The following is a 19,935-nucleotide window of genomic DNA, read 5'->3' as shown; positions in this document are numbered from 1 at the left end:
ATGCTAAGTGAAATAAGTCAATCCCAAAAAACCAAAGCTGAATGTTTTCCCTGAGAAGTGGATGATGATATATAATGGGGATGGGGGGATGGGGGGGTGAAAGAAGAATGGAGAAACTTTAGATTACATAGAGGGAAATGAGGGGATTTATGAAAATTGGTGGAATGAGACAGACTTCATTACCCTATATAAATGTATGATTACACAAATGGTATGAATCTACAATGTGCGCAACCATAGAAATGAAAAGATGTACCCCATTTGTGTATAATGAATCAAAATTCAGTCTGTAAAATAAAAAAAATAATAAAAAAAGAAAATGTGGTATATATACAAAACAGAGTATTAGCCATAAAAAAAGAATGAAGTCCTATCATTTCCAGCAAAACAGATGTAACTAAAGAACATTATATTAGGTGAAATTAGCCAGATACAGAAAAGCAAGTGCCACATAGTCACATATTCTTTCTCATCTGTGGAAGTTAAAAATAAAAATCTGAAAATATAATAGTGATTAATATGGACAAATAAATTTTCAATGTGTCAATGCGCTTTTAAATGACTTGGCTACAATTTGTTTCTTAGTTATCTGTTAATATATAAATGGGCTTGAAAAAACAACTTGATAGACTTAAATTAAGGAATGAGCAAGAGCATTAGTCTAAAGAATAAACATATTGAAAACTGTTCTAAATGTTAAGCATAAATTAAAACAAAAGTACATTTCCCCATTTATTCTGTTGGCATAGAACAAGAAGTTTGGTAATACACTATGCTGGCCACAGTGTAAAGAGACAAACATTCCAATACACTGCTGGTGGAAGTGTTAATTGGTATCATCTCTGTGGAAGACAATTTGGCAGTAAAACCAAAATTTTAAATGTACATTCTCACTGACCCAGCAATTCTACTTCTAGATCTAATCACAAACAAAACTCCATGCATCAGAATTTTCATTTCATATTTTTTTATATGAGAAAAAAATTGATGAATAATTTTAAGTGAGGAACTATTTATATAAAACATGTTATACCTCATACTGGTCTGCTGTGGTTAGAAAAAGGAATATATATTTTTGATTGTTGTGTACCTATTCTAAAGTATTAGGGGAAAAAAGACACATTGTTATCTGGAGGATACATGTATAAAACCATACTGATGATAGTACTGCTGAGGGCTAGAACTGGAAGATTGCTTTGGAATGGAAATTCAGCTTTCATTATATTCTTTTGGGGGGGCAGCAATGTTAAAACAAGTTTTATTTATTTTTATAATATTTTTAAGGTATAAAACATGTTGTTCGATGTGTGTGTACCTAGTAAAGTGATTACTATAATTAAGCAAATGAAAATATGCATTATCTCATGCAATTACCTTTCTTAGTCTACTCAGTTAGCAAATTTCCAGTCCATAGTACAATAATATTAACTACAGTCTTTATTTTGTTCATTAGATGTCTAGACTTATTCATCTTTTAAAACTGCAACTTCTTTGTGCCCTTTGACTTCTATTTTCTCATTCCATTTCCTTACCCCACTCCCATTCCTTGTAACCACTACTCTACTCTTTGCACTCAAATTTTTAAAAAATAATTCCACTGATAAGTAAGATAATACAGTATTTTTTCTATGTCTAGTCTATTTCACTAAGCATAACATTATCCACTTTTATGCATTTTGTTACAAATGACATTCTCCATCTACTTTGTAAAGGTGAATAATATATAACAAAGTCATATACTCGATAGTGAAATAAATAATAAGTTGATTTAAAAATAGACAAAAGAACCAGACATGGTAGTGAAACCCTTTAAACCCAGTAGCAGAAGGATTGCAAGTTCAAAGAAGCCTCACCAACTTAAGAAGGCCTTAAGCAACTTAGTGATACTCTGTCTCAAAAAAAAAAAAAAAAAAAAGACTGGGATATGGCTCAGTGGTTAAGAGTCCCTGGTTTCAATTTCCTGGTACCCAACAAACAAAAAAATACCTGAACAAACATTTCTTCAAAGAAGACATAAAAACTGTCAACAGGTATAGGAAAAGATGTTCTACATCACCACTCATCAGGAAATTATAAATCAAAACCACAGTGAAATATCACCTCACACATATCAGAATGACTGTTATAAAAAGACAAGAGAGGACCCAGGACATAGCTTAGAAGTTGGTTTTGCCTCACATGAGCATGTCCGTAAGCTGGATCTCCAATAACACACACACACACACACACACACACACACACACAAACACACACACACAAAATCAACAAGAGACAACAGGTAATGATAAGGGTGTGAAGAAAAGGGACTTGTTACACTTTTGGAGGGAATATAAGTTAGTGTAATCATTATGAACAATATAAAGATTCCTTCAAAAATAAAAGGCAAACCTACCATGTACTGCAATCAGCAGCAATTGCAATCAGTTCAGAATATCTGTACATGTTCACTGTGGCATTATTTACAATAGCCAAGATATGAAAACAACTGAACCATCTTAAAACATATGAGTGGATAAAGAAATTGTGGCATATACACATAATAATACATTATTCATTATATTTTATACAACTCATTGTCAATTCCATAAAATTGGGATTTAAAAAAGGGATGAGGATAACAGTGTTCATTTAATCAAGATTTTGATTTATGATTATAAGTGTGTGCCATCCCACCCAGTTGCCCCAATATGAAAGTTATTCTTATACAACATCCAGACCTTTGTAAATGAAGGGTTAGAAGACAAAGTTATAAGGATTATTATTATTTTTGGATTTTTTTTGGAAAATGATTCTGTAATAAAATGACATTAGTATTACTTTTACTTAGGGGAAAAGATGAATAAGAATATATATCTCTTTTTATTTAGGCTTAATTTTTTCCTCTGAAGAAAACTTGAATTCTCCTAATGTTTAAAATGGAAGGGAAAAAAAATGATAGAGCAATTCCTCCAGATTGAAGTTGTTTGAAATAGATAACCTAATCATTACGTAATGGCAGCACGAATCAAAGATTAACATTTAAAACAGTTACTTGGAAAAATGCATCAAGATAGTTTTCTTAACTTTTTAAATTTAAACATGTACTAAGTTCTTTTGTTTAGAAGACATCTGATAAAATATCTAGAAGAAAATAATAAGAATGAGAGATGAGGTGCTTATCCAAGCAACTGTATGCTAATTTTGAATAGTTGGCATTTCAACACTCACTTTGGAACAAGAACCCACATAAATAAATATATATAAAATAAGTAAATTCATACATATTCACATATGTGATTTAATAAATATATTACATATATATTTATACATGAATAAATCATATAAATATTCTGAATGCTTTTGTTCTATTATAATTTTTTAAATGTCTTAATATATATCATATATATATCTTAAAATTATCATAAGACAAATACATCCAGAATGTAAAACTTTGTTTTAAGTGAAGTATCATCAGGCATGCTGGTTCATTTAGAGATTGAGCCTGGAGGATCACAAGTTTGAGGCCAGTCTTGGAAATTTAGTGAGACCCTCAGCAATTCAGCAAGACCCTGTTTCAAAACGACTGGTGATATTGCTTATTGATAAAGTGCCCCTGACACTTTGAGTTTGATCCCCAGTACTTAAAAAGAAAAGAAATTTAAATGAAGTATGAACTCCAGCATTTTCAATAGCTCATGATGTAAATTTTTTTAATAACTTCTTCATTGAACAATATAAAATTGCTTTCTTTCAAGCTCTCCCGTATTTCTGGCATCCTTGACTTTTCTTTATTCCTTCTTTATCCAATATCCCCACACCCTATAAAATCTCACCAAACTTTTTTGAAACAAACTGCTTTTATGTGAGATTTACTTCTACATCTTTATATTTTGTCACAGTGAAATAGTAAATTTTTGAGGAAGAGATTGGTTATACTGATATAAAGGATATGCAGTGGCATGTGATGTAACAAATAAGCAATTAAAAGCATTTACTTGTAACTCTTATTACCAATGTAGCCAAATCAAAATAAGACTATCACAGCAAAACATTTAAATATTACCTATAGAAAATCATATCTCTAAAATGTTTACAAACTGAAATTAAATCTTTGCAATAAAGTACAATCATAGTCATTATTTAAGGATCTCAGCTTCAATTTGTTTTAGCAAATTAGCATTGTATACCACAAGCCACTTTAATAAAGTTACTTTTTTTAAAATGTAGAAAAACAAGTAATTAAAATGAAAGAAGACAATAATTTTGAATTAATAAATGTAGTCTATGCTATTTTGCTGTTACTCAGGATTCAAACCTACCTTCTCTTACTTCCAAAAAAGAATCTATGCTTTAAATCATTTTGTAAGATTTCCTTTTTTCAGGGCAAAAACAAACATAATTGAAATAACACAAAAAAGATAATCACTTTCAATGTGTACGAAGTAAATTTAATACCATGCAAATGAAACATGCCACTATGAGCAAATGAATAAAAATATATTAGAAAATAAGTTATTTTCTTCATATTTGGAAAATTAGAGTGACAACACCCATGTATGTCTGCACAAAATTCAAATAATTTTTCTGCCTTAAAAATCCTACATACAAAAGAGACTTTATAAGCATCAATAACTAGAGAAATAAAGGGAGATCATTGACTTTTAGTCCTGCCCAGTTTTACATCTTATTTCTTCCTTGCCAAAAATTATGAAGGAATGGTGAATATTATTATTCTACAAGGAAGAAATTTTGGCAAGGTTATCTTGTCCCCTCAGGGAAGAAAGACATGAAGAAGCAGCTGAATCAGTTTTAAACCTGAGTTTTCCAAGTCCAAACTCTTTGCTTGACCTGCCATTTTACCATGAATGTGATCTCTTTTCTTGTTTTTTTTTTTTTTTTTTTTTCCCTGTGGTGCTCATCCTACATTTAGCTGTCAACACCTAGAGCTCTGAGTTTTTCAATTCTCTTCATCAAAACCTCATCACTCACACAGTTGTGGAATTAAAATCCTTAAATTAAATTAAATCTTTTTAAATTCATTGAAACTGGAGTTGAACCTTATGTTAAATACCATCTAATCTAAAAACAAAATTATCTTATCCTCTTGCTTCTAAACAAAATCCAGATTCTTCAATTATTCCTCAAAATTGTCCAACTGCCTTCATGTTACTAATTTTTAACTTTTGTTTATTAGTTAGATTTCTTACTTCCTCCTACATATCTTCTTCCTTTCTGCTCTTACCCACTGACCAAAAATGAATATTAGCCAAACAAAAATTGAAATACCCTGCAAGTTTTTTTAGTGCTTCTTACTATTGGGAGTTACTTTAATTCATTCCTAGAATTACCATAACTGTTTCTCTAAGATCCTCAGAATGGATGATCAATGTCTCTACAGTTTTATTTCCTGATATTTTCTTAAGTTTAATATTAGACTGTGTAATTACAGAACAAATAACTTTCTACAGGTCCATTTTCAGGGATCAAACATCTCCTTTCTTTTGAATCTCCAAAAGCACATGATATTATAGACACTAGGTTTGTAAGAAATACCTAGCCAAGTAAATGGAATAAAAGATCAGATACACAGAATCATATTTAAATGTTCACGTTCCCAAGGTATCAGTATTCTTTTCTTCAAGTAAAATAGCATTGCACTTTATGCAAAGAATTGAACTACAGAATTGAACTAAAAATTTATTTTCCCCAGTATATTTTTTAAATTTTTCTAAAACTGTCATTTTTATCATCAAAAAGTTGATTTTTTTTTCTTATTTTTATCACAAGTGAATGACATATTACTCCCATTTACATGCAAGGAAATGTTAATTGACTTGTCTAAAATTACACAGCTAATAAATAAGTTCAGAGGCAACACCAAATCCTAAAATTCAAACATAGTATCGTCTAATCCATATTGCTCCCTATGCTAGATCTATTATTATAAATATTTATATAATATTTAAAATGAGCTCTCATATTATTGTTAAATTGCTATATAAAGGAGGCTATGTAAAAAAGTTTCATTAACTTCACAGTTAGTTCACCCATATAAAATGTTTGACCAGTACTATAATAACCTACACTTAATACTAAAACAAAACAAACTTATTTATAACAACATGCAGGAATTGTTTTTCATTGCATCTCAGACACATTCATTTTGCCACAGACTCAGCTGTATCATCAGACTTGATGACTCTAAAACACTAAAGTTAGTACCATAATGAGATGTGGAAAAACACAACTTTCATTTAAAGTGGTTAGGTGAATCTTGGAATCAAATTTACTTCAAAATAACTTAGGCTCCAGGAGGTAAATGCAGCAATTAAAGAGCCACTGTTAAAGTGAAATGTTCCAAGGTGGGTAAATTCAAGAAGAGAAAAATAACAGCAGTTTCTATAAAGAGAAATTTTGAAAATTTGTACCTTGTCTCATGTACCTTTATCATTGAACATTTCACATTGAATTACATTTACCCTGTCTGGTCATTTATTTTAGCAGATCTTGAACTACATTATTTTCCTTTATATTTTTGCTTAGGACTACAACTCTCTACAGTAGACCATTTGAGTGAGTTAAAAATATTTTCCTTAATTATAAAAGGAAGTAATTTTCACTACTTTTACTCACTGAGTTTCATACTAACAAGACCACATTGAACAACAAGGAACAATAAATAGTCATCTGTGCTTAACACAGTTAATATGGTAAACTTTCATAAAGTCACTTGATTATTTAACTTAAATCCCAAGTAACTACTCTTTTTCATTATGATTACTGTTTTCTGAAAATACTAAAGAATCCAAAGTAACTTTTAGGAATCTAGTAAATATCCAAAGAAAGAAATTCAGATTATATTTATTTGTTTGACTTGCTTTATATTTTCTACTAGAGTTAATATTTCTTTGCAAATTTTACTACGTGCCTAGAGTAGAAGTGACCTTAAGATAAGACATTAATATCCAGTCATAATCCTTTACCACACCTGTTCTACACTTGTCCTTATAACCTTTAGAAATTCAGTATTTAAAGGAAAGGGGAACCGTAAAATTGGAATTCATATACACACATAAACACACTCAAGCTCATCACAATTTAAATGTTAAAGCTTCAAGAGAAGTCATCTGTAAAAATAATGTTATACCAGAAAACCCAACAGTAGTTAAGCTGCTTTGCACTGATTTGTGCTATGGTGATTTTATTTTTTATTATGCTCAATTCTACTGAAGAATTTTTAACATACATATTCATTCTAAATTTATTTACATTACATTATTAGATGAACTTTGGTTCATCTACATACTCAATTTGCTTTCTTAACCTCCTTTGGTGCTATAACAGTAAAATTTATATATAAGTCGATATTTGAATTTTACAACTAAGAAGAGAAGTGTGTAATTCCAGAGAATTTGTTTTGTTATCAAATGATTTATAATCATTACCCTAAGGAAGCCCATGATTTAAAATTTACTCAAAACTTGCCAACCCATTGTTATATTTCCTCACCCTCATTTCTCACTGAGATATTTCATTAAGTTTCCCACTGAGCATTTATTACTGAAAAAATAAATAAGACCTCTAACTGGGAAGAAAAAGTATCAAAAAAAAAAAAAAAAAGAATGGGTGTTTCCTTCCATATATAACAGTGGGAAAAAAAAAATTACTTCTGTTCTTTTTCCTAATTGAATGTGATACTCTTCTGGTTTCCCAAGTTCTCAACCAAAACTTGCAAGTTTCTTTTCTAAGATTTAACTGTTGAAGGCACATTCAGTTCATTGTGAAAAAGTTTCCAACCAGCAGTTAAGTTCTTCAGTTCTTGATTAAGAGAATGTGGGCATAGCAGTGTCCTAAGTTCATGTTATTAGATATTAAATTCTCTAATCTTAAAAGTGTTTTATAGATAATCAATGGCAAGAAAAAAATTACATGTACTGTGTCCTAATATCAATTTGAATTGATACAAAAATAAGTCCAAAATTTCACAGTAAACAAGATTGTTCCCACCTAGAAATGTAAGAGACCTGAGTTCTAATTTCATTTTTTCATTACTTAACAATGTTGAAATCTCACTTCTTTGTATCACACATTACCAGTCTTCATGATACTAGGTGAAAACGGGAGCTTTATAAGGTTCTTTCCAAGACTAAATGCATTGTTTTGTCACCATTTCTTATGTAGTTCTCACAATTTGTCCTTAATAATTCATGGGATTTGTGCTGGTTTTTAACGAAATGGTTATTTTAACACCAGGAACTCTCTTTTAATTACTTACACAGAATCATTAGAACAGTGACATTGAAAGAAACAGAAGATAGCAGTACACTGAATTATGAAATTTAAGGTTGCAATTTTTTTTTAATTTGTTACTCAAAATCCCCAACACTGAAAAATCTCCTTCCCATTACCAAAATAAAATAAAATAAAATAAAGTAAATAAAATTGTCACAAATTATTTTGTTATTTTGTAGTATGGGAGATGAAATTAGGAAAATTTAGTTCTTTGAGAAAGCAATATGAACCACCGAGTTTCAAAATAACTAAGTCAAAACACAAAGTCTAACTTGGATTAAACATGGAACTTTTCATAAGTTCTTGGAAATATTTCAGGGCACTTGTATTTATCTATTCACATATCCAGGGAACTATCTCATATTTAATGATTATGAAATGACAAATAAAACTTCTGTCTAGAACATAAGAATTATTCTAATTCCCTATTGCCACTCAACTGTATCTTCCAAATGATATCAATTTAATCAACACAGATTTTGTCTAATTCTGTAGTTTTAGAGACTGAAGAACAATAGTATCTCAACAAATATCACATAAATTGAAGCAAATTTATACATAAAACTCCCATTGGAGTACATTGGTGGATTAAAATAGATGTTCTAACTTCTTCAAATGTCACCTTCAATCTTGGTTTAATTTCAGAAAGTTTTTTAATTAATACATTCAAATAGTAAATTAAATATTTGATAAAATAGAGATGAAACTATATACTTAAAAGTAAATTTATCATGAAATATTCCATTTTGCTATTAGTTATAGATATAAACTCCAATAAATAGAAAAAAAATTGTGAAAATACATGAAACCTGGTGTGGTTGTGGACACAGTATTAAATATTATGCTATTATAATATCCTTCTTTAAAAAATCATCTGCTTTTCGAACTCCTAATAAATGTTTTTGCTAATATGTATATCAAAGTCAAAACAATTTCAAAGGACTTTTCACCACCTATGTGATCAGCAAAATTTCTCTTCCTAAACCCCATATGACAGAGTTACTGCTAGAAGGTAATGGAAGATGAGATGTTCTTCCTGAGCATTTGACAGCTGTAAGAATGATGTGGAAGAGATTTCTACACCTCTCATTAAATGTTTGCACATGTAATTAGTTTTTTCCAGTTAATGTAAGGAAAAAATATTTCATCACTTAGATAAATTTAACACTTTCTTCTTTCTCCTTTACCATAATATAACTGCTTAGAATTTGAATAATGTGCACAACCCTTAAGTACATATATATTTCTTGGTAAACACAGAATTATAAAACTGAGATTAGTGAATAGTGCATACATATAACTTAGCCCCTTCTTTTCTATCAAGAGCTCAATTTTTTTTGATGTATGCAAACTGAGTTATGGAGTATTTGAAACCCAAATTAGCACAGAGGAAATCCAAATTCTGTTGAATTTGTTTATAGAAATGTATTTGTGAGAAAATACATAAGTAGTGGTAATACGAGATAGCAAGTTCTTTAAGGGTAAGTCATTATGAATTCTTGAGGGATACATGAGAAATACAGAACAAAAATAATAATTTTACACCTGTGTTGTCAAATGCACTTAATGAAACATTTCTAAATCACTTAAAAATGACAGTGATTATAAGGAATTTCACCTTAAGAAAAACATGGGAAATAATAGTACAGTCGTTTCTAAAGAGTCTCAAAAATGATAAATCTCACACTATTTTATATCAGATTAAGAAATGACACATTCATTGGCTTTTTGGTTTCCACAAAACAGAATATATTTTCATGTATTTTTCTGAATCACTTGATGGTTTACTTGGAGAGTTCCATTTCCCTGTACCAACAAAGAAACTTCCACACTTTGCCAAGTATTTAAGTGTTATGAGATGATATGGAAAGAGGCTATATCATGAGAACAATATACAGTACTTTGAAATATGAAATTAAAAACTTGTATTTTAACTCAAGAAAGTTTTTTATGCAAATGAAAATGTTCTATATTTACTTTATAAAAATATAATTCAGAGGTACACTAGAAGAGAAATTATAAAAAGTGGTCCTAAGATAAGTTCATGTAATTTAATAATATAATACTTGATTTGTTAAGAGAAATCTATTTGTAAAAATACATAAAACGTGGTGATACAGGGCAGTAAGTTCTTTAGGCCATGATGAATTCTTAAGAGACTGGTTAAAAAAAAAAAGCAGAAAAAAATTTGCATGAAATAACTTTGATGAAATAATCTAATTATAAAAACTTGTCTTTCTAAAAAGTAAATATATACATGTGTGTGTGTGTATGTATAATAAAGCCATTTAAATTTATTTCTTCTATCCACTGTATGGAAACATAGAATTTGCCTTTTTAAATTTTAAATGAAAATCATTTATTATAAAAAAACTGTTCAAGTCTAGGAAATAAAAACTGATTATATTCCATTTACCAGAACCTTCTAACAATATACACTGGAATATTTAAAAAGTCATACAAAGGGCTGGGTTTATAGCTCAGTGGTAGAATGCTTGCCTAGCATGCATGAGGCACTGGGTTTTCTCCTCAGCACCACATAAAAATAAATAAATAAAATAAAGGTATTATGTCCATCTACAACTAAATTTTGTTTTAAAAAATCATATAATAGGCAAACTTAATTAAAAGAGCAGAGAGATAAAACATGGTTCATTATAGTTTTTAATCCTAAAACTTGCGGAGTTTTATATACTTCATTACTTTTTAAAATGGAAGAGTCTCTAATGTACTGTTATTGATCACAAATAAAATAAACCTCTGCAGGAATTCTACTGCTTTGAACTTCTGACCAATCTCTTTCCTGCTATAAAGTGCTAAGAAGTTCATGTAACATATTAGCACAGTGCACAGTCTTAACGCCAGTCTAAAAAATATCACGTCAGAAACATACAACTCTCCTGTTTTATACCTCTGTCTTCGGGAATAAGAAAGAAATGAAAACTTCTAAGCTCTTGAAGTCAGAATTTCTAAAGGTAAACAATATAAGTTTATGAATCTCTTTAAGATAAATAAACTGCCAACCTCTTAGTAGAAATAGTTAAAGATATATTTAAGAAGATAACTCAAAAAGACTATAGGTAATCAAAAATGTGTGTTAAAATGGATTCAGAAAATCACACTATTTTAAATATCTTCATAACATTCTAGAATAGTTTTTGATCCATTGGGGGACTAAAAAAACTCTGCTATAAAACTTTGGTTTTGCCAAGGTAACTTATATATAGTCAAGTCATGTTCATACTACTATAGTCATATAGAAAAAAAATTCATCTTTTTATTTTAGTCTTTACAAAAATTACTTTTGTGTTATCTATAAGTAAGATGAGTTCCAAATGACTTGACCAGCATAGCATCCTCTTACTTTATTTCTACAGAGAGCCCTCTACCCTTTACTGACACTCTCTGGTCCTTAATGCTGTCTGAACATCAAACCATGCTCACTTCTACCCTGAGGTGGTGAAGGGTTATAAATTGTTAAATAAAAAAAGAAATATATGTTAGCCAAACGTCACTTTTCTAGTAGAGTTTTACTTGTAAATGCATGAGATTAAAATTCCACAAGCAAATAATTTTTAATGATACTTCTTGAGTAAACATATTTATGTATATGTGCATGATTTGAGTTTAGTTCTTCTCTCTAACTTACCAACCTCATAACTATTAGGTTTCAGACCACCTAACAGTTCAAGTATTTATTGGTCACCTTAAGAAATGTTCAGGTATGTCAGTCATCCTTTTGAAAATCCCACAACTCTGTCTTTTCAGATGTATTTCCAAGAGCATGCTGGTGAACAGGAAACTTACAACTTATACACACATCTGGTATTTAGGTAATCATTGTGGTAATGTTCTTTTTTCTAAACTTTATGGATCCTAATTCTCAATATCCTTGTCCATGGAATCAGAAAGTAAAATTCTCAGTTTTACTCTTCATTTCTTAGGTTTTCAGAAGTTTTAAAAAGGAACAATTAAAGGGCTCCACCAACCCCTACCCAGAAACATAGTCACTTACATTGTAATAAAAATCTCATTTACTTTCTGTTTTCTCTTTTCGAGTATGCCTTAATATCATTTTCTCAGACGCCAGCTAAACTATTTTTCAAATTCTTGTTTTTATATCACATTAAATTTTTTAGTTAACCTTAGCTCTGAAACTTGTTCTAGCTTTACTTAACCAGACTTAATTGATTTTTGCATGTAATGTGTTTTACTTTTTAATACTTTGTCTTATTTTCAAATTCTTCCACAGTAATTTTGTGTTTTACATTTGATCAGAGCAAACATATGCCTGACAAATTTAAGACTTGACATAATGGTTCACACAGAACTTATAACAATTTAAGCATGTAATATGAAAATATGCAAAGAATCATGTGTGAGTTGTTCAAAATTGTCTACAGGCATTTAAAAAGTATTATCTTAATATTTACTAAATCTTTCATATTTAGTGTCACTGCATTAATCATGATGTACTCCTATATGTTCACTGTGATATTCATAAGTATTTCTGGAGCAATTCAATAACAACCAATTACACTCCCAATAATTTTTAAATTTGACTATCTGTCCATATTTTTTAAGCACTGGAATTCTAATTGATATTTACTTTTTTCATACTTACTTCCATAGCTAACTTTCAGAATCAAAGTAGAAGTATAGGACCTCTAAATGATTTCTTTTAAATTAACCATCAGATGAAATGCCTGTAGGTAGTAAAGCTTTGTATATACAACAGTTTAAAAGTTTTTGCTTTTGAGTCTGTGTTAAAATCACCATACTGAATTGTACTTTTCATGCTAGAGAATTTATACAATTTTTAAAAACATATGGTGGATTCTTGTTCTTTATAAAATTAATTAAACCAACTTAAAAATTTCAGGTTGTCATAGTAATTCACAGCTTTCTGTACATCATATTTATCTAGGTGCAAAAATATTCTTTCCCACTTTTCCTAATAAAAATAAGGATTTTTGAACATATTTTCATATTTTCAATCCACCACATCCTATACAATACTTAGAAAAAAATCCAAGATTGTTTTTCTTGGTTTCCCGAACTTCACAGAACTCCACTTATAGAGCATCTGTCCTGAATTTTAACAAGTTATTGCACTGCCAGATGCCCGGTTATTTGGACTGTATTCTCGAAAACACATTGCTCCAGCATAAGACCTACAGTCAGTACCTGAGAACAACATCCTTTTTTTCTGACCATTTGACTTCTTCTGTAGAAACCTTCTTACCCCATCCTGGCATATATTACATTATAATTTATTTCTGTGAATCATTTGCTCTTATTTTGGGTGACATTAGGAGATATGCAAAAGGGTTATATTTACTCTTGCTTCAACTTTTCAGCATAAAATCCCAGCAGAGAAAAATAGCATGTTTTAAAAAAAGAAAAAGAAGAAAAGAAAAGCTTCATCTAACAGTTTTTACATTCTGGCAACATGGTAAGAAAGGATGGCTTTTCAGAAGCCAATGTGTCAAAAATCCTAAGTGGCTGGGAGATGAAGTGCACAATCACAGAAAGCAGTCACTGGTAAAGGAATGTCAGCCACTTACCAATGAGATGCCAGACTCCCCTGTCCTTCCTCTGTGACTCTCAGTTCCTGTCTCCCATCCTCCTGCCCGTCGGCACAGTTCAGATAGAGCAGTTCCTTGGGTCCTTTTCAGCCTGTGGCAGAAGAGAATTGCGGAGTTTTTAATCATTCAGAGGGAATCCTCCGGCTTGCCCTGCCTCTCCCAGAAGACCGGACCCAGGTAACGCATCCTTTCCGCCCCGAGCTTTAATGGCACTTTGGCTGCTGCCTTCTCGCAGTTACACTCCCCCTCTCTGTAGTTGGTTATATTGGGAAGTAGGTGCGGCGCCTCCTCCGGCTGGTGTGTTTGGGGCTCGAGTGTTTTCCTCCAATGCGTCCGCGCGCCCCGCGCCCCGCGCCTCTGACTGGCTGTGTCCTCCCGGAGCGGTCCCTCGCCCCTCCCCGCTCGCCCGCGCTGTCGCTGTCGCCCGCGCCCAGCGCTTCACTGCCTCTCGCTGAAAAGGTTCATTTAGCATGTCCCCGCGTTTAAAAGACTGTTTGCCTCAAGAAGGGTTTTTAAATGCTGCTGCGCTCCTCTCACTAGTCTACCGGTATTTCCCTTGCCTCCTAAGTACGGAGGGCTTGCCCCCCTTCCCCAGGCTTTTCTGCTCTGCAACCTTTCAGTATTTAACATTCAAAGATTACAAAGCAAACGTGTTGGCTGAAGACTGCACGGGGAGAACGCAGAGGCAGAGTCCCTTCCTCTCGCGCCAGCTGCTGTCTTTCTCCTCTCTGATTCCAAGTCTTTGGCTTCTACCTCTGACAGCAGCCGCACAGACTCTCGCGTTCACTTAGGTTGGCTGGAGAGCGGCACTTTCTCACTTTGGAGAATTTTCTTAGGTCCTGACTGGGAAGCACTTCTCTTTTGTTTGTACGCTTGCTAGTTTCATCTCAGGACTATTAGGTTGGAACTGTTTTTATTTCTCCTTGATTTTGTTGTTGCTTCGTGTCAGTTCTAAAAAAGCTAAGGAAATAACCGGCTTAGTCTCAGACAGCAGCTCTTTTTCTGAATTTTTATATCACAATGGCTGTAATTGGAAAAATAGCACAGGTAGTAAATCCACAGTGTGGCAGCTTTAGTGCCATTGTTCTGCCAGTTTCCCTTCTACTTTTTCTCTTTCAGTCTTTGACTCATTCTCCAATTCCCTCAATTCGTCTGATTGGTAATTGCCTGTTTGTTAAATTACGTACTTCTCTTTGCAATGTATTTCCATAGAGAATGTGGTTTGCACCTGTATTTAGTGGAAAGGCAAGCCCACGTACTGTCTTCTATTCCTGTGTGTCTATACATAAAAACGTGCGGGAGTCTCAGGTCGCACCTGTATCGGTTGGTGTCCGTTTTTCAAGTGTGTGAGTCTAGCTTGACCCTGTACTGAGGCTGCTTCCTCTGCTCACTTAATTCCCCAATGGGGTCTGACTGGCTCTAATTGGCAAGGAGAGTACAGTACCATGCTGCCTGTAGCTGGAAGCCGTCTACCACCAGCTCTGTGTTCTTTCTCTTGCAGCTTTTCTGGGTAATTAAAATTAGTCTTTTTCCTGTTTCTTGGTTTTTTCTCATTCATCCACGGATGTTGTACAAATATCCAGTCTACTCTTAATGGCCACCCTCAGGATCTAGGTTGATTTCTGGTTCTGTAGCAAAGACAAATTTGTGTGCTCCCATTTAATGCTTCTCTACCCTTCCATACTTTTTATTTCTTGTTCCCTCTTTCCAGTAATCAGGTTATTTTCTTTATGTGTTAACTGAAGGATTGCTGTGGAGATTCGACTTCTCTGAGCTTTTCCTCTGCTTCACTGGCTTCGCTCCTGCATCAGGCTGTTGGTTAACACAGAGAATCACCAGGGTTTTTATAACCTCTTTAAATATATCACAAAATAGATTCAAAGTCTAAGAGCTTTAAAGCATTTTTTATTGTGCAATGAGGTTTTTGTCTTTCAGTGTTTATTATAATTGAACACATATAGCCTTAAGGCAAGATATAGACAGTGAGTTTGCTGATAGTTGTCTTCCTAGAATACCTTTCCATTACACATGATTTGAAAGTTTCAGCTGTTTGTTGAATCATTATATCATCCATTTCACATATTTTCTTTCAACCAGTCTTGATCCCAAAAGGATGTAAGTTGACTTATAGGAATATATTCAATTAAAAATGAATTAAAAGGTGCATCAATAAAATCAAGACAAGATAAGGAAATACTAGCAGAGATGTGATGAAATCAGGATCAGGGTTTGTACAGAAAACTTTCTTGACTTTTTGTTAGACATAGCCCTAAGTTTACTAGGGGGATAGCAAATAGCCAATGTAGAAAAGGAAACACCATCAGTCACATGACTGGTACCTTCCCACAAATAGCAAGGACAAGAAAGTTCACCTTCCACATGTTGCATATGGAGTACATCTTTCTTCCTTTTAAATTGAAGAATCTAAAGGATTATGATGTTTTGAATTTTTATAAAGGGGGCAAAACCATCACAACAACAGGGTATGAACACATTTTTGACACAAGTAGACAATGTAATGACATTTTTCCTTTTGAGGTTTTTCTAATACTTAAGGAGAAAAAGGAGATGTTGAATGTGATTAATCAGAGGTGGTATGGTCTATTTCCATCAGTACAAATTGAGAATGTAGACTTCAAGTCATTCTTTGGGATTGGTGAGGTTACATGGCTACATTTCATCAGAAACCAGAAAGAATGACTATACTTATTCTTTTACTACTTATAGTGTTTCATTTTGCTGTATTATACAATGATATGTTACATATTAATTTCTATATGTGCAACATATATATAATTAGCTTAGCTGACTTCATTTTTCAGAAAAAAAAACCTGGAATTTCGCTATCATGAAGTTTATTTTGTGCTGTGTATTTTTATTTTTTTGCTTGGAAAGTGAGAGCTGTACCGATCATGTTCATGTCTATGTCCTCTTAACATGGTTCAAGCATGAGCAGGTCAATATCTGAAATTCAAGAAACTGGTTTTTAAAGTACCAAAAACCCAAAAATCCTTGTAGGAGTTCTTCTAAGAGAAACAAACTAAATTATTTTCCAAGTTCATACCAAATATTTCCACATATGCTGTAACTAAAATTTTCCACTAATACCATGTGAATATGGGATTTTAAGCTATTGTCTATTTTTATTTAATAGACATGGAACTATTCATGTCATTATAAAATCCCAATATTTTTCACTTAATAAAACATTATTAAAGATCACTTACTTCTCTTTATTTGACAACGTCAGTGACATTTTGGAATTCACCAGTCATTCTCTGCACTAATAAAATAGTCTTTGTACATTGAATGAATTAAAAATATTGTTTGCAGGTGGGTTAAGTGGCTTATCAGGTAATTTTTTCATGGTAGGGTTATAGTACCTCTACCTAGCTGTCATGTTGCTTATCTGATCTTGTTGTCTAGCCATCTTTGTGTAAATGTCTTAATCTCTTTATCTGCTAGTCCCCAGTGGGCAAGCAAGCAGATGCAGCACATCTGTAGCAGTTGACTTGCCTCTAAGCTTTTGTCTTTTTCATTTTACAGATTTTTAAACCATGTCCTCCTTTCTCTTTCTTTGGATTTAATTCATATAAGGTTCTATTTAATAGATCATAATTATTATTATTATAGTCTTCCAAATTGTAATATAAATAAAGGGGAACAGCAATATTCAATTAAAATCTAGATGAATCATCTTTCTTCAATCCCCTGCTTTACCTTTTCAAACTGTTTCCAGCATTTGCATTTTCTATTTTATTGTTTTAATCCTCTGTTATCTTTTAATAAGAGCAGGAACGTGAAAGTACTTGAAAGTATAATTAAGAAAATGAAAACCTTGCATTGTCAGTGTACACTATATTCTTTATAAATATAAAAGAAAACATGAAGATCCAAAAGTAAACTTTCACTGAAATTGGAAAAAGTATGAGGATTTAAATTTTCATTTGGGTTTCTTAGAACATTCATCTTACTAATATAGCTGTTTTGTGGAAACAAAAATAAACATATCTTAATCATACTTAGAAATTATAGCAACTTAATTAATTTAACAGCTGCTTCCACAAACAGCACTAAAGAACTTAGCCTATTTTGTGGATGTCTTGATAACATCTGCAACCAAAATCATTAAAGAGGTATGAATGATCAGCTCTTGTATGACTGTTTTGGTGGTCATCTAGGAATGTTTGCTTACGCAGGCTGAAATGTCTGATCTAAATACGGGATTCAGATCATCCTCTGTCACATCTTAGTTCAACAAAAATGTTCCTTCCTCGGAAAGACAAAAAACACTGGCAGTGAAAGTAGATTTCAGAAAACAGGAATAAAGGATGAAATCTTACTAACTTTGAAGTAAAATTTACTCATTACATTTCATCCAGTAACTTCCTCGAAATAAGTATTTCTATTTTTTCTTGGATACACCTTTCGTCTCAGGATGCCCATTAGTTTAATATGTTTGCTTCTCCAGATGTTAAGTCTATTTTACACAACATTATATCACCAAGCTCTTCACATATGAAGTTGTTTCTGTGAAGGAATGCAAACTTTATGATTTATATGACCATGACTAGATATTTCTCTAGAGTCTCCACTTACCAAACTTCTCAATCTGGGATAAAAATATTAATGGTTACTTACATTTGGTCTAAATTGTTGTGTCTGATTTTTGAAGGACTGTCACATGTGTGCTATATATTGATCATTTTCTACCTCTTCCCTTTCTTCAAAAGCATGCCTGGCACATTCACTTGACCTATCTTTGACTTTCTGCTCTAAATCAAAATAATTTTTCTTCTAAACATTGATATCGAATACTACACCCATCTCTTATTCTAATCCTTCATGGTTTCATCTACATCTGAACTCATATTATTTCTAATCCATATTCACAATTAGGCTTAAAAATGTTTTTAACTATATTTATGCCCAGAACATAACTGCATGCTTTGTATGTGCTAAGAAATAAATCACCCCCAACACTGATGCACTTTATGTTTACATTGTAATTGGTTTAGCAGTGTACATATAGGAAACCTCATTTGTTTGTCTAAGACTCCCTCCGAGATTGTATTATATAGCTGAGGCAGATTCATCACCTATTTTTTTGTTCACCGGTAAGCCTGAAGTTAGCAATATCGAACACTAGATGGCACTCATGGTCTAATTAGTAATGTCATTTAAGTTCTTTCCTAGGGACATTGAAATTTTAGGGAGCTGATTTGAACCCCAAATTATGATATGAGACTATAAAAAGTGTTATACAGATTATTTAACATAGAGCACCTGAGAAACACATTGGGTAATCGCAAAATTGTCATTTTAGTAGATGATCTTGTACTTACAAGAGCTATTAATATTTATTGAGGGCTAACTATATACTAGGCATCAGAGTAGGCATGTTTTAGATGAATTGTTCCATTTTATACCAAAGACCTAACTGAAGCTCGAACCCAAGTAATCTGCCTCTACTTTAATGGTCCTAACCTGCTTACTAAGCCAATTTCCATTCTGATTAGAATAAAACAACTAAATCACAACACAAAACAAAAAAAATTTGTTCTTACTAGGTACAGATAACACACCTCATGCATAGAGAGAACAATATAAAGAAAATGATTCTAGCACAGGTGCATAAATAAATTCATGAGTTGCCAGTTTATGGCATTTTCATATAATCAGAGATATATGCTTCATTCAATTAACACTCATTAGGAATCTACTGTGCTAAGCACTGTAAAGAGATGTGGGTTTAAATATTAGATTCTTCCAAAATATTTTTCTTATACTTCAAAAGGGAATCATTACATATTTTCCCAGTTGTAGTGTTGTGCCTAAATAATACCTTATTCAACATGCTAATGGGCATATAACAGCCCACAATTTTGGAAGAAAATACATAGTTTTAGCAATAAATGCTATTCTCTTCTGAAGATACGTTTTGTTGTGTCGAATTTTTTTTTGCCATCAATGCCATTTATATCAAATTTTCTATCTTTGAGTTAAGGAAACTATTTTCCTGTTATCATGTGAAGGTCTGCCTGGCATCTAGAAATTGAACTGTGTTCTTTCTACC

General features: G+C 32.1%; 1 protein-coding gene across 1 annotated transcript in view; it reads right to left on the bottom strand.

Moving 5' to 3' along the window:
• The window catches only part of Cntn5 (contactin 5), a 1,239,665-nt gene extending 1,225,492 nt beyond the window's left edge, over positions 1 to 14,173 (bottom strand). The window contains exons 1-2 of the mRNA XM_047518061.1: positions 14,033 to 14,173; positions 13,839 to 13,950 (exon numbers count right to left, since the gene is read on the bottom strand). The gene's annotated coding sequence lies outside the window, so the exon portion shown is untranslated. The remainder of the gene's footprint in view (positions 1 to 13,838; positions 13,951 to 14,032) is intronic.
• Between the last annotated feature and the right edge of the window lie 5,762 nt (positions 14,174 to 19,935).

The sequence above is a fragment of the Sciurus carolinensis genome, chromosome 11 (assembly GCF_902686445.1).
Source record: "Sciurus carolinensis chromosome 11, mSciCar1.2, whole genome shotgun sequence".
In the NCBI taxonomy this organism is placed as follows: Eukaryota; Metazoa; Chordata; class Mammalia; order Rodentia; family Sciuridae; genus Sciurus; species Sciurus carolinensis.
The sequence above is the reverse complement of the archived record's forward strand: the minus strand, read 5'-3'. Positions and strand labels throughout refer to the sequence as shown.